The sequence below is a fragment of the Canis lupus genome, chromosome 4 (assembly GCF_048164855.1).
Source record: "Canis lupus baileyi chromosome 4, mCanLup2.hap1, whole genome shotgun sequence".
Lineage (NCBI taxonomy): Eukaryota > Metazoa > Chordata > Mammalia > Carnivora > Canidae > Canis > Canis lupus.
In genome coordinates this window covers 60,933,168-60,950,194 of record NC_132841.1, presented here as the reverse complement: position 1 = coordinate 60,950,194, position 17,027 = coordinate 60,933,168, and positions in this window count along the sequence as shown.

Genomic DNA, 17,027 nt, shown 5'->3' with positions numbered 1-17,027 from the left:
CCCTGAGCATTTTTTTCATGTGGGAATTGGTTTATTTTTAAATGATTATAGATAGCTGGTCATGTTTTGATGAAACACCAGTCCTAGACCAACCAGGTGGGCAGTAGCATTCTCAGCATTCCTCCTATTGGTTACAGAGGGTCTGTCATGTGTTCAGGTTTACTCCTTTTCAGATTGATACACTTGCTCCAACTCCATACATACTCCAAGATGCTCTCTCATACAAGATTATTGAATATATCCCAAAGGTGGCGTTTTGATCCCTTATATCCAAGAAAACCTAATAATATCACAAATGTTTAGGAATTTCCTTTTTACGTAGTTCAGAATTTTCTTAGACTTACATCCATCCTTTATACATGGACATAAGCAATGGGCAGATTGTATTTTTTACTTTTCTAAGGTTTTAATTTCTTTCTTATTTCTTTCTTGTGTATTCTAATCATTTTTAATGCTTTTGAATTGAAATAGGAAAATAATTGGCAATTGATGAGAGATTTTTTTCCTGCTCTTTCCTCTCATCCCTTTTTGGGCTAAAGCCAGGACAATTTTCAAACACAATTTAGGCATTGTCTCTCCAGAAGCTTCCTTGGCCTCTTTCTCTTTAAACATGTAATACCTTGCACAAAGACTGTCACATCACTTGTCACGCTGTATTCAAAGGCCCCCTCTCCTCCCTGGTAAGCACTAGATCTCCTTCATCTCCTTTTCCTCAAAGCCTATCATAGCATCTGGTACCGAGCAAGTCCCAACAAGTGTTTGCTGTCCTCAACCACCTGATGAACAGTGAATTTTGAAGCAGCTCTTGAAAACTCCCTTATGGTCCATTTTCCTTTGCTGAAGCCCAAAGGGGTGGAGACAGTAGGGCAGTCCCTCTCTGGGTTCCCATGGAAACTGAAATAAATACCGCAACAATTAGAGGTGAAATGAATACACTAAAAATATCATTTTCCAAAGTAAAAGAATGTCACTTTTTCAAGTATTCACATTGCACCTGTTGCCCTTTCTTTCTTTTAGGGGAATGTTTAAGACTGTATATAAAATGATGGTTCTTTGTTACTTACAAAGCTTTCTTCCTCTATCCTAATAATACCATTCATGTGAATACTATTATGGGCCGAATGTTTATGGTCCCCTAAAATTTGTATGTGGAAATCCTCAGCTCCAATGTGATGGTACTAAGAGATGGGACCTTTGGGATGTAGTTAGGGAAAGGTGAGGGTGAAGCTATCATAAGGGTATTTGTGTCCTTTAGAAGAACAGACATGAGAAAGGATTGTTTTCTCAGCCACGTGAGGATCAATGAGAAGATGGTAGTCTGCAAACTAGGAAAGACTCTCACCAGATACCAGGTCTGCCAGCACCTTGACCTTGGCCTCCCCAGCCTCCAGAATGGTGAGAAACAGGTGTTTGTTGTTTAACTCCTCTGGTCTAAAGTATTCAGTAACAGTGGCTCAGACTGACTAAGACAGACATGTATACATGTCACTCCACAATCCATATCTGTCCATGACCCTCTCTTTTATTCATTCAGTCATTTTTTTGCTGGAGCATCAATGGCAATGTGCCAGACAGCCATGAGCAAGAGACCCAGAGGAGTCTGTCCCTGGTGGAGTTCACAGGCTAGCAGGAGAAACATATGGCTTAAAAAGTGAGAAAATGAATAGATACAACCAGAGTAACTGCACAGGTGGCACGTCAGAATGAGCAAGGTGCTGTGATGGAGAGTAATGGAGGGATAGTTAGGATGGGCAGGGACAAAGCACCCAAGGCAGAGAGAGTTGGGGGTTTGAGAAATGGAGAGAAAGCTCGAGTAGCTGTAGCAGAGGAAATTTGACTCTGAGATAGGAAGGAATTTAGGTTTTGTTCAAAGTGCAGTGGGAAGTCATGGAAGCATTATAAGCAGGGGTGTGCTGATAATACACTTCAGGGATCGTTGTGGTTGCTGCCTTCAGAACAGTTTTGAGAGGGTAACAGAATGTGGAAGCCAGGTATGAGGTTTTCAGGAAGTTCAACAAGAAATGGTAGCTCCTTAGACAAGGATGATGGTAGTGAGACAGAGAGATGTGGATATGCTTGACAAATATTTTCCAAATAGGCATGTCAGGACTTCTTGTGTCATTTCCCAGCTCAAAATCTTTTTAAAAAAATATTTTATCTATTTATTTGAGAATGAGAGTGAGCATGAGCAGGGGAGAGGCAGAGAGAGGGAAAAGCAGACCCCCAGCTGAGCAGGGCAGCTCCATCCCAGGATCCTGAGATCATGACCTGAGCCCAAGACAGTTTTTTAACTGACTGAGCCACCCAGGTGCCCTGCTCAAAACCTTTTGATGGCTCTTCTCATCACTCAGAGTGTCAGCCAAACATCTTACAGAATCAGCCCCTTCCCTCACAGTTCTACTCTCATCTACTCATCCACTCTGTTCCAACCACACCAACCTCTTTGCTGTTCCTGGAAAATACAAGCCATGCTCTTGCTCTTCTGTTCCTTCTGCCTGAAACAATTCTTCCCAGGGTGTTTGGACATCCTCACAGTTCACCCCCTCAGCTCTTCCTATCTTTGCTTAATTATATCTCAACAAAGACCTCCGGGACCATATTCTGTAAAATGGCATGTCCCCACTACCTCATGCAATCCTTATAACCCGTCCTGCCTTATTCTTTTTGATACTTTCCACCTTCTAGCATTTGTGTCATTTTGTTTTTTATTTTGTTCATTATCTGACTCCCTACACTAGAATGGCAGGGAATCAAGGATAGACACCTGTGAACAATTGGGTTCTGCTTTTTAATAGGGTAGAAGAAAACTGAGAGGGAAATTGTTTCGATTCTATGATAGAATTATCATGGAAATTCTCAAGTCCATTTTATTCTATGATAAAGTCAGCATTTAGAATAAAATGAGATTGAACTTTTTTTTTTGAGAGGATGAAAAATATTGATCTTGAGGAAACTATGAAAGACCTGGCCGAACAGCTAAGAGAGTGCTGCTCTTAGATGGATGTTTCTTCCATCTCCCTCTCTCTCTCCCCTCCTCCCTCTACCACCTGTTCCCTTCCTGCACACCTCCCTCCTCAGCCCTACCTCTTATCTCTTCCCCTTTGTGGTCTCCAGCACTTCCTGCATTTGCTTAGAGTTGTCAGTTTCAGCTGCTCATAATCTGGCTTCTGAGTCTCCTGCAAACAAAAACAGTGACTTTATCGTAGAATTAAAACCCTTCCATTGATTTTCCTGAACTCATTCTTCCAAGCGACTCACACATTTATAATGATATGAACCATCCCCTGGGCTAATAAATCTACACCAAACACACATCCCTTTTACCTACTTGTTCAAGCTTTCTTCTCTTTCACAGGGTCCACTTCGTTCTTCTTCATTAGCTTTTGTAACTAACCATGGGATTTAAGTTGCAGTGACATGGAATAGCTAGTGGCTTTCTTATGGACCAGGAAGACTGCTTAGAAAAACCTTTGGTGAATAAAATAAACACCAGCATTTCCTTGCAGAGCCATGCACTCATAAAAATGCATTCTTAATTGCTCCCTTAACACTTTCATCCTGATGCTGAACATCCTGCTCCTTGCTGGCCTGTTGGAAGAGAACTCTTTTAATTTTCTGTTTGAATGACATACCGTTGCAGAGAGGATTAAATGGGGTAATCCGTGCAAAGCAATTAGGACAGTGCCTGGTATCTAACAGATGCTCAATAAATGTTAACTCTTCTGAACTATCAAAGTCCTTTCCCTCTGCCTGTTGTCATATTGGGGCTCCTCCAAGAGGATTCCCCCCAAAAAGATCCTCAAAACCAAGGGAAGCCTTCCCCTTGCTGAAAAAATTCACACCTTAAATCCTATTAATCTTCATCTGTTTTCAGTCAGGCACCTGAGAAAGGGTTGAATTTGGGTTTTTTTGGAAACATTGAAAAATTAAGTTTAACAAAATTGGATGGTTATTAAACTAAAAACCATGGATCTTAGAATTGTGGGGGCTTTTCAACTATAGACATACAGTGATGGGTAGAAAGTGAGATTGTAAGGCTGACCTTAAAGTATCATTACCCAATTTGTCATCTTTTCTTTTTCTTATAGGAAATTAAGGTCCAAGGGAGAAAAGTAATTTGCCTAAGGCTATATAGTGGGTTTGTGGCTCAGCTAAGATGAAAGCAAGGTTTCTGACCTGCAGTCCTGTGCCCTTCAGATTTCCTTCCATCACTGGCAGGGGGTTCCTTACACACAGCTGCAGTCAGATCTCATTCCACACGGGGACAGAGAAAAGGGAGCCTCAGGTTGTGAGAGAACCCAAGACACTGACACCTCCCTCACTCATGCTAACATCTCAGCCACAGGGATTGATCGAAAATCAATGCAAACTTCCTTTTTGGTCACGGGCACCTTGCACTAATCCAGAGTTGACTTCAACCGAATACTAATTTGTAGACTCAAGAGCAAACCAAGGATGGGGTAGGAATGGGCAAGGGAAGTTGGTATGCACATTCCACATTGTGTTTCTTTAAGGCACGGACTGTATTTTTGTAATCCTGTGTTTCTCAATAAATATTTGTTGAATGAATGATAAATCATCAGCTTTTCTCTGGCATCATCCCTAAACAATACGTTAAACATATTCCAAACCCTTGTCGAAGCATCAGGCACCATTGTATCAATCTGACAATGCAAGAACAAGGCAAAAGTAAGATCTTAAAAATCAAGTTGGCCAAAAACTGTGCTCCAAATAAATGTGCCTAATGGACTCATTCTCCAGCTCATTTATCTTACCTAATGCAATTTCCTAGTTCTGTGTTTGTCTTAAAAGTCTCCTTATTTTGACAATTTTTAGACAGAGTGTACATAGTGCCTCCATGACTAAAGACACAATAATCAAATGATCACCAAATAAGTGCATAATTATGATTGCAGAGACCCATATGAAATAGGGAGAATTCTGAACAACAACAGCCTAATTACTAAAGGTGAAGCTTGCAGAATGTGGAGGTAATGGTCTGCTGCAATTCAACTCTTCTCTACATTTGAGTTCTGAGTTCAGATCTAGCTGCCTCCATTTTAGGACCCAAGCAAGAAATTCTCCTATAGACTCTGCAATTAGTCTGATTTTGTAAGTGTCATTTTTTAGGGTCTCTGCATCTCTTCAGAGCAGGAGCAAAAATAGACAAAAGGAAGCTAGATTTCATTCATTTATTAAATATTTATGCAGTCCCCGCTAGGTGCCAGGCACTTTGCTAGAGCTTAGGATACAAAGGATGATGAAAGAGACTTGCTTTCTGATCTCTTGACGTTTACAGTCTTGTAAGAGAGGTGAATGGTAATTATGTGATTGTACAAAGGAAGACATAAACACAAATGATAAGTGCCAAGAAACACAGGAACTTCTGAGAAGGCATAATTTAATTCCAGTTAAGGTTCCTAAAGGGCTTTTCTAAAGATTGAAAGTCAAATTGAGCTTAGAAACCACTTTATTGAGGTATAATTGACATGTAAAAAGCTATACATGTTCAATATATGTAACTCGATGAATTTGGTGATACTTGTATATCTGTGAAACCATCACCACCATCTAGATAATAAACATGTTCATAATCTCCCAAAGTTTCCTCCTGCCCCCTATATTATTATTATTGTGTGCGTGTGTGTGTGTGTGTGTGTGTGTGTGTGTGGAGCACTTGAGGGGATCCCTGGGTGGCTCAGCAGTTTAGTGCCTGCCTTTGGCCCAGGGTGTGATCCTGGAGTCCCGGGATCGAGTCCCACGTCAGGCTCCCTCCATGGAGCCTGCTTCTCCCTCTGCCTGTGTCTCTGCCTCTCTCTCTCTGTGTCTCTCATGAATAAATAAATAAAATCTTTAAAAAAAAATAAAAAAAGAGCACTTGACATAATGTCTATCCTCTCAGCAAATTTTAAATATACCATATACTTCATTGTTAGCTATAGGAATGATGTTGTATAGTACATCTCCAGAACTTGTTTATCTTGCATAAATAAAACTTTGTACCCTTTAACTATGACCTCTCCATTTGTCCCTCCTCCAATCCCTAACAACCACCATTCTACTCCCTGCTTCTCTGAGTTTGTTATTTTAGATTCCACATGTAAATGAGATTGTAAAGTATTTGACTTTCTGTGTTTGGCTTATTTTGCTTAGCCCAAGGCTCTCCAGTTCTATCCATGTTGTTGCAAATGGCAGGATTTCCTTCTCATTTTAAGGCTAAAATACAGCCTTATACAAAAGAAAGCATTTGGACTCTTATACCATCCACAAAAAAATCAGCTCAAATGAATTAAACACTTAAATGTAAGATCTTAAATGTAAGATCTGAAATCATAAAACTCCTAGAAGAAAACGTAGCAAAAAAGCTTCTTTTGGTTTCTGGTCTTGTTCTGGGCAATGATTTGGGTAGGGGGGCAGGATATAACTCCAAAAGCACAGGCAATAAAAGCAAAAATAAATATTTTGATGTAGTGGACCTACAAAATAGTGTTTATCAAAAATAAGCAGTTTCTACATAGTGAAAGAAACTACTGACAAAAGGAAATGACAACTTATGGATGGGAGGAAGCATTTGCAAACCATACATCTGAATAGAAGTTGATACCCAAAGTATATAAGGAACTCAATTGAATAGCAAGAAAATAAATAACCTGCTTTTAAAATGGGCAGAGGAACTGGACAGACATCTCCTCCAAAAAGACATAAACATGGCCAACAGGTACATATAAAGATGCTCAATCAGGGAAACGCAAATCAAAGCTACAGATTGATGGCTAAAATCAACTACACAAAAACAACAGGTGTTGGTGAGGATGTGGAGAAAAGGGAATCCTTCTGTACATGTTGGTAGGATTATAAATTGGCATAGACATTATGGAAAACAACCTGGAGTATCCTCAAAAAATCAAAAATAGAAGTACCAAGTTGAGATTTAAAGAAAACATACAGTTAACAGAGCAGAGAGGAGTGTAACCCTGGTATAGATACTGGAAAAACACTGCATCAGGCCAGGTAGTCCCTGGAAAATCATTCTACTGATGTAAATTATAGGGAACTGAGTATTCTAGAGTAATGAGTTAAATTGCTAGGGGCAGCGAGCCAAACCTGGCCCTGATGCTTATTTTTGTACAGTTCATGAGAAACGATTGGTTTTTACTTTTTAAATGGTTAAAAAGATATCGAAAGAAGAATAGTCAGTGATGTATGAAAATTGTATCAAATGTGAATTTCAGTGTCCATAAATCAGGTTTTACTGAAACACAGTCACACTCATTTGTTTATATAATGAAGTAGATTTGAGTCATTGCAACAGAGACCATATGGCCTGCAAAATCTAACTATTTGCTATTTAGGCCTTTACAGAAAAGTTGACCAATCCCTGGATTATAAGAAAGTGTTTCTTTTGAGAAGATACAATTGTCAATATTGAGGTTGCTGCTTGAGGGAAGGATTTAAATGTTTAAAACAGTAGATTTATCTTAGTTCCAAGAAAAGTCCCTTCAATGTGTGTAAATGTGACTGACCTGCTCCCAGCTCCTGGTGTCCTTCAGAGATAATTGCACCCCTTATAATATGCCCCTCTGTCCCTACTGTGAGGAGGCAGTCACTTGCAGGGGTGGGGGCATATGGGTGGCAGTGGCAGTGGCCCATCTGAAAAGAAGAACCACCTATCAGACTTGTCATCTTTCACATCAGAAGCAGACCACCAGCATCTGGGGACATCAAGGCTGCCGGAGTCCGTGATTCTCCGTTCTCTCATCCTGCTGCCCAGACATAGGAAGGGTAAAAAGGAGGTCCCATTATGTGGGAGGCTGACATTTCCCATAACCGCTCTGTCAAGGTCAGTGGATCCAAGGCAGAGGGTGTGAGCAAGGAAAAGCATACATGCTTGGCTGCCCATTCGCTCCATGCATCTCTGACAGCTTGCAGAAACAGGGCCAAAGAAGTTGAAAACAGAAAATAACCCTGCTTCCATCCTCCCTTTTGGGAAGAGCCATACAAAGAGGGGCAGAGAAGTCCAGGCAGAAGGAATAGCATGCTAAAAGATTCCCAGGTGAGAAAGAGCTCCATGTGGTGGAGAACAGAAAGGAGGCCCGTGTGGCCAGAACGCAAAGAGCCAAGGACAGGATGTAGGAGATGAGGTCAGAGAGAGGCTGAAGTCAGGTCAGGCCTTATGAGGATGCCCCCCACGTAACTGCCGAGGTCATGAAGAGTTGCATCATCTGCTTGGTTGGTCCTCTTGGAACCCAGTCATTGTGATGTGAGGAAGCAGGGAGCCCACATGGAAAACCCTGTGAGATGTTCCCGAGAACAGCCCCACTGAGAGCCCAGTGCGGTGGCCCTTGTTAACCTCCACACAGGGGCAAGCAGGCCTTCACACGATTCCAGCCCTGGCTACTGAGTCGCTTCAAGCTTCTCATTTTCCCACCTGAAGTCCCAGACACTGTGAAGCAGGAGTGAGCTTCCCCTGACTTCCTGACCTCCCCCGAATCCATGAGTGTGATTAAATGGTTGGAGGTGCTTTAAGCCACTAGTGAATAGGGCGGTAAGGAATGAGACTATACAGCAATAGATAACTAGAACAAGGGGCTAAAGTCCTAGTTTCCTAAAACCTGTTCTTGTCAATTGCCTTCCATTTTCACTTTGCAGAATATCTACTGGCAATATTTCCCCCTTTGGTGTTTAACCTAACCGCCTAGAACAATGTAGGACTTTTCCCAGGCCTTGCTATGGCTCACCCTACCAGTTCTGCTGCAATGGCTTCAACCCACAGGTTCGATTCTTTTTCAGAGCCCACCAACACACAGCATCACCTGTGAGGGCATTGGAAAAAGACATTTTAACAGATTTGTGATTTTACCTTCCTTCTCCTCAAAGCAATAGTTTATCTAAAGGGGATGGAAAACCGGTAAGCCAAAACCACTGTTCGTAGCTACGGAAGTAGGAAAGAAATGAACATTACGGGCAACGCTAGTTTTACTTAGCTGCAGGAAAACGTGGACGAAACGAACACCTGCTCACAGATTGTCACCTTTCTCACAAACCCCAGGCATGATTCACTATTCAGTCTGCATGCAAATTTGATCTGAACACTGTTTGCTTACTCACCATAGTCTGTTTTCTTGGAAACAGATTCCTCCTGAGATTGCAGGAAGTTTGACTTAAACTGTCAAGTTTCCCCAAATGTTGGCTACAAATTGCTCCACGGGGGTCTGTCTTTCTTTTCTTTCTTTCTTTTTTTTTTTTTTTTTTTTTTTAAGATTTTATTTATTTGAGAGAGAGCGAGAGTGCACCAGCTAGGGGGAGGGGCAGAGGGAGAAGCAGACTCCCTGCTTGCTGATCTGGGCACCTGCCGTGGGGCTTCATCCCAGGACCTGGAGATCACGACCCGAGCCGAAGACAGAGACCCGACCGACTGAGCCATGCAGGTGCCCCTCTCCATTGGTATCGTCTGTCAACCACATCCTTTCTTGTCTGCCACCTGCCGGTCCATCCTTCTCTCCCTGATACCACCAGGCCGAGGCTTGAAGCTAACAGGTAAGAGGAAAAAGGCAATGAACGTCTCTCCACTCTGGTTCTTGGTCTCTGGCTTTGCAGCTTCTTCGTTCACAAAGTGAGACAAGAAGGTAACAGGATTCCTGGGGACTGATGTCTTCTCACTGGAGGGGAGTGATCGCCTTCAAAGGGGAGAGCAGGGATCCCTGGGTGGCTCAGTGGTTTAGCACCTGCCTTTGGCCCACGGCGTGATCCTGGAGTCCCGGGATCGAGACCCACGTTGGGCTCCCTGCATGGAGCCTGCTTCTCCCTCTGCCTGTGTCTGCCTCTCTCTCTCTCTCTCTCTCTCTCTCTGTGTCTTTCATGAATAAAAAATAATAATAATAAAAAATCCAAAGGGGAGAGCAATGTGCTCTGCTGTTGCCAGCATCTTCTGCTGCTCTTCTAAACACCGTTTGACTTAAATACAATAGTGAGCCTTTTGGATCCAACACTTTTCATTTCTAAGAGAAGATCAATTCCAATTTACTTCTGAAATTTGACTTTGATGAAATAACCTATTTTGAGATCTTCAGGGATTCTGACTTTTACAGCAGATCTCAGACAGAGGAGCGTGTATACGAAAGGCATGTAAGGAAAGCCTAAAGAGCCACGCTAGAGGAAGAAGAAACTAGTGGACCATGTCATGAATATTTCTGAGCACTTACTGGGTGCTGGGCCACAGTGATAAACACACCGCCCACAATAGGTTCTGTTTAATTCTCCCAATGGCCTCATAAAGTCCGAAGTACAATTGTCACCATTTTGCAGATGAACAAACTGGGGCTTGGCGAGCCTGAGGGACTTTCACATAGTCACACAGTGGTGTAGAGGCAAAGCTGGGATCCAGCCCAGGTCAAACAACTCCAAAGCCAGCACTTATTGGAATCCACAGTTGACTCTGATGTGAAGCCAGATTTGGGAACCCATGAGTCAAGGCTTCCAGGTTTCATTCACTTTTTAATCGGAAAGCAGATCAGCTACACACAGCACCGTTCTGCAGAATGTCTGATCTCAGTTGAGGAAAGATAATCACTTCCCACAATGTTTGCAATTTTTCTTCTTGACTGTTTGGATATGGTTGTTTTTAAAAAAAACCCTTTAAAAAGTGCTTAACGCCTAAAAATACTCTCTGTAAACTATGTAATGTAGCTTCTAATTTGAACTTGCTTGGAATGGAATGCACAGTAATGATGATTCCAAAAGTAGGGGCCGCCCAGTTTGGAGCTGGAAGGTCCGGGTTGTGACCCCTGGTCCACCCAGATTCGCCAGGCGGCACTGAGCAAGGACAACTACCCCCACTCCTACTTTGCCTCCCCTCCATGGGGGTGACGGTCAAGGGCCCTTAACCTTTAGCACTTAGGTGGCTCCATGACCCACTTCAGGACAATCAGATCCCCTGGGAAGCTTCCAAGCATGGAATTCAAGAACAGACTAAAACTGGAGTAATCCCCAGAAAAAGCCTGAGCTCCAGAACTTTGCTCCTCAGATGCACAGACCTGCTCTTTCTACGGTCTGGTATGTCAGCTTTCCTTGGAATCTGTGATGGACTCCAGATCCCTCAATAAATTCCTCATTGGTGTATATCAGGCAAAATTGTTTTCTGTTGCTTAAAACCAAAAAATCAGGACGGCTCGGTGGCTCAATGGTTTAGTGTCTTCCTTTGGCTCAGGCCGTGATCCCAGGGCCCTGAGATTGAGTCCTGCATTAAGCTTCCTGCAGGGAGCCTACTTCTCTCTCTGCCTATGTCTCTGCCTCTCTCTCTCTCTTTCTCTCTTTCTGTCTCTCAAGAATAAATAAATAAAAATCTAAAAAAAAAAAAAACCAACCCAAAACAAAACCAAAAAACCTAGCATAGGGCTTCTTAGAAGAAAACAAATCAAAACCAGAGCCAAATTTTCCCTAGACCCTCTTCAGGATACTAATCCTGGCATGACATGGCTTTTCGATCACTGTCCTCCCTAGGACCTAAAGCTGTTACTCTTCCATGACATCTGTCCTTCAAATGCAGTCTGAAAAGGAAGAAAGAAAAATTAAAAAAAAAAAAAAAAGAAAGAAAAATTTAGGCAATTTGGCCTTCTCTCCACAAGTTTCCAATGTGAACATCTGGGAAGGTTTGCCTGAAATTTTCAGTCTTCATATGTACTACGAAATCTGATTGAGGTTAAGTCTGAGGAAATGAAAATGAGCTTTGGGGTGAGAAAGATCAGAATTCAAAACTATCACTGCCACTTACAAGTGTTTAACCTTGTAGGAAGTGCTTCGTCTTTCTGAATCTCTGTTTCCGATCTGTAAGATGAGTGTGGCAAAATGATTTATTAAGATATTAAATAGCATTTTATTCTCATTCTACTTTTACCTTCCATAAACCTCCATGCACATATGCATGCATGCAAATGCATGTACATTAACACAAACGCGCGTGTGCACAAGCCCTCACACACAGTATACATGCAGAATTCCAATACCAGGCATTCCAAAAATTTCAGGCCTTTTGTGTCTCTTTGACTTAGAGGGGAAAAAAAAAAGATACTTGAAAATAAGATACTTGCTTCGCCTTGAATTTTCTGTAGTGATTTGTACTAGTGGAGAGAGTACTGGAAAAAGGACAGTCCTCAAGACAGGCAAAAGGGCAAGGTCTTTGGGTTCCAATAAAGTAGGAACCTGGACCCTGAATCCCAGAGCCATCTGCATGAAGGGACTAGGACCACAGAGGGATCTCTCAGAGGGAAAGTCTGGTCTCAGCAAAGATGCTCCTTCACACTTAGTAAGGCCCTATACTGCCCAATCAAGGACCCATGCAAATATGGACAAAATAGGCATGAAGGGCTAGGGACCAGAGGACTTATATGTGACTCTAGAAAGGGAAGAAATTGGGACACCTGGGTGGCTCAGCAGTTGAGCATCTGCCTTCGGCTCAGGGAGTGATCCCAGGATTTGGGATCGAGTCCCACATTGGGCTCCCTGCATGGAGCCTGCTTCTCCCTCTGCCTATGTCTCTACCTCTCTCTGCATCTCTCATGAAAAAATAAATAAATCTTAAAAAAGAAAAAAGAAAAAGAATGGGAAGAAATATTCCCCAAAAACATGGGGATTGAATTTCCTGTTTTCCTATTAAGATGGACTCTCAGAGTCAAATTTGCTTTAATTCAAATAAAACAAAATATACACATAACATATGGAATAGTATAAATATATAATATGTATATATATACACACACATAAATATGTAATAGTATAAATATATAATATAGGTAATCGTACATTTTGTGTATATAATAGTATATCATATATATTATATATAATATCATATATATAGGCTCTAGTAATTGCTTACAAATATGGAATTATGCAATACACAACATTTACCACTTTCTTCTTTTCAATTAACAATGTATTTTGGATCTTTTCTATGACAATACATATAAAAATGTTTATTTTTTAAAGATTTATTTTTGTGAGAGAGACAGAGAATGCACATGTGAGTGGGGGAGAGGAGCTGTGGGAGAGAGAGGGAGAATCCTAAGCAGAATCCCTACTGAGCACAGAGCCTGATGTGGGGCTGGATCCCAGGACACTGGGATCATGACCTGAGATGAAAGCAAGAATTGGATACTCAGCTGACTTAGCCACTCAGGTGTCCCAATCTAAATACTTTTTAATACAAGTAGTACATGCTACTGGTTAAACAAATTCCATATGTAGAAGGTATAAAATACAAAATAAAACGGTCCCACCCAGTTGCAGAAGTAACCACAGTTCACCATCTCATAAATTTCCATTTGAATAATTTAAGCATTATGTGAGCATATCTTCTGTCTGCTTTTAATTAGTCTTAAACAAGATCGGTTATTGTGATCTCAATTTCTTCTCTACATGTCTCTGTGTAAACTGTATCTCACCCAGAAGACTCTTCAGTCTGAGTTAAGCCATTTCTTAAATACAAGAGTAGTTAGAAACAGAGACCCCAGCAAAGATTTCTATTTCTAACCAAGCTTGATATTTTGTCTTCTAAATATTTTTGAAGCCATAAATAACAGACAGTGATTAATACAAGAATATTCAGGCAACTAAACAAAACATACGTAATTTTAAGTGTGATCTAGCGTTAGAAACTGTCCATAAATGGCTTTCTTTAACAAACCCCCTCCCCCACTTATTCTCAATAATGGTGATCCCAAGTTCAAATCCCATGCTTACAAACCTATAATGGAAAAGACTTTCTAGTCTGTTTATTTAACACATCCATCACTTATCATAAACACCTCTGATAGTCCCAGTTATACAGGCCAAATATAATTTCAGGAACCCAAATAGCTGCTAATGACCAAACAATGGAATCCTCAGAAAACATTTTTTAAAGGCAATTTTGATTACATATCCAGTCTTCTCTGCATTTCCTATGATTCTTGTCTTGGAAGAATCTTGATGGTGTCAAGAGCTTAGCTTAAAAGCAAGCTGCATTAAACCCCACTCAACACCATTGTTATTTGTTTGAGAATACAATTTGAAGTATTGTCCTTAAAAGGACACACAAATGCCATAGAGGAGAGTGTCCGTTTCTTTAGGTAACAGGAAGTCATCAAACCTTCAAGTAAGGAAATGGCACACATTGGTCTAGCTTTTGGGAAGGAGGGGGCTTTAGCAGCTTCAGGAAGAGATATGAAAGTGACAGGAAGCTAGAGGTGATGCCCAAACCCATGATTCAGGCAAGACATGATTAAGACCTGAACCAGGAGAGTCTTAGTGGAATAAAGTGGGCTTAGGCAGATCCAGTAGGATTCTTTGATATTACACTAGGTCAAAGAACCACAAAGGTCAAAATAACCATGAAGCTTCTAGCTGGCCTGGAGTTCTAAAGCAGAGGTAGGATGCTCTTGAGCATAACCATGGACAATAAGGAGTTCCACTTAGGAATACTGAGCTTGGAATGTCTACTAGATATTCTTCATTCCAGGTATAAAGGGAGCAAGAAAAATAACCCACCATGAAAATCAAAACTATGATAGGAGAAGTATTAATGACAAAGAGGAAGATTATGTGAGAGATGTTGTTGATATAAAGGGACATGCAAGGAACGTTCTACAGTTTTAGTTCTCAGTTTCACAAGATTCATTTTTACCGAAATTTGTGTTTCTCAATAGAGAGAAGCTGACAATTGAACCCATTAGCTGAGCCCAGAGGGACTCCCAGGGCTTATGGTACTAAACTTCATCTCCTTACAAATATCTAAATGATGCCAGGGACAAAGGCTTCCCCTTCTGAAAGGAAACCTAGGAACCAGCTTTCTCCCTCTGTCTTCCAGATGGCATTTCACATGTCGATTAGAAATGTTCAGGAAGTGCTTTCCTCTTTGCAACCAAGAGAAGCATTTTCTTTCTTTGGAGAATGCTCCCACTTTCTTTCCCTCCTTAAATGGAATCTGATGTTTTTCCCAAATTATCCATGACTGGTCCCTTGCACTGTTTGTGCTCTTGGTAGATTTTCTAGAGTGGGCAGATAAGGATGGGGCTCAGTGACGTATGTTTCTCTCCTGGTTTCCTTAGCAATGCCCCAGCAGGCTTCCAGCTCCCCTAAAAACCTGCTTCTGACTCAGCCTGCTTTTGGCCGACTGTCCAGACTCTGCCAGAATGTCACTTTTAAAATAATAATAATTTTGGGGGTGCCTGGGTGGCTCAGTTGAACATCTGACTCTTGGTTTCGGCTCAGGTCATGATCTCAAGGTTGAAAAACCCAGCATTGAGTTGGACTCCGTGCTCATTGAGGAGTCTGTGAGAAATTCTCTCTCTGTGTCTCCCTCTGCCCCTCCTCCTGCTAGTGCTCTCTCTTGCCCTCTCTGTCTCTAAAATAAATAAATAAATTGGTAAAAAAAATAAAATAAATAATTTTTTGCTTCAAGGCATTTTATAGTTTATAAAGATCTATCCTATGATTATTTCATTTTACTTCTACAGAATAATCTTACAGAAAAGATATTATTAATATCACCATTTTACAAGTAGAGAAATCAAGACTCACAAAAGGCTTAATGACTTGCCTAGATTACATAGCAATAAGTCAACAGAAGAGGATGAAGTTTGGAAACAGAGCTCATGGAATTTGTTCATCTTGGGCAATATTTGCCACTGAGTCACAGCCAGACTTCCTTGTGAAGTCTGAAGACTTCAGATATGGGTTATTTCCAGCTCAGGATGAAATAAGTTCAATTAATCTTTGACAAAAGAGGCAAGAATATCCAATGAGAAAAAGACAGTTTCTTCAGAAATAGTGTTGGGAAAATTGGACAACAACTTGCAAAAGAAAAAAACTAGACCACTTTCTTACACCATACACAAAAATAAACTCAAAATGGATTAAGTACCTAATTGCGAAACCTGAAACCATAAAGATTTTAGAAGCAAGTATAGGTGGTAACTTCTCTGACGTCAGCCATAGCAACATTTTTCTAGATATGTCTCCTGAGGCAAGAGAAATAAAAGCAAAAATAAACTATTGGGACTGCATAAAAAAAAAGCTTCTCCAACAGCAAAGAAAACAATTAACAAGACTAAAACACTACTGAGCAGAAGATATTTGCAAATGACATATCCGATAAGGGGTTAGTATCCAAAATACAAGAACTTATACAACTCAATAACCAAAAACATATAACCCAATTAATAAACATGAACAGATATTTCTCCAAAGAAGACTTATGGGTGGCCATTGGACACATGAAAAGATGCTCATCTTCAGGAAAATGCAAATCAAAACGACATTGAGATATCACCTCACACCTATCAGAATGGCTAAAACCAAAAACACAAGAAATGGCAAGAGTTGGTGAGGATGTGGAAAAAAAGAAACCCTGTGCACTGTTGATGGGAATGCATACGGTACAGCCCTTCTGGAAAACAGTATGGAGGTGCCTCAAAAAATTAAAAACAGAATTATCCTCTGACCTGGTAATTGTACTATTGGGTATTTACACAAAGAATATGAAAGCACTAATTTGAAAGGATATATGCACTCCTATGTTTATTGCAGCATATTTACAATAGACAAATTATGCAAGCAGTCCAAGTGTCTGTCAGCAGATGAATGGATAAAGATGTGATATATATAGATAAATTTATATATGCATATATATACCACTTATCACTGTATATATAGGTATATAAATAGAATATTACTCAACCATGAAAAAAGAATGAAAGCTTGCATTTGCAACAGCATGGGTGAAGCTAAAGAGTATAATGCTAAACAAAATAAGTCAGGCAGAGAAAGATACCATATCATTTCACTCATATGTGGAAGTTAAGAAACAAAATAGATAAAGGGGGGAAAAAAGAGACAAACCAAAAAATGAGCTTTTTAACTATAAAGAACAAAAGGTTACCAGAGAGGAGGTGGGTGATGGGATGGGTGAAATATGTGACTTGGTTTAAGAGCACACTTATCATAATGAGCACGAGTCACGTACAGAATTGTTGAATCACTATATTGTATACCTG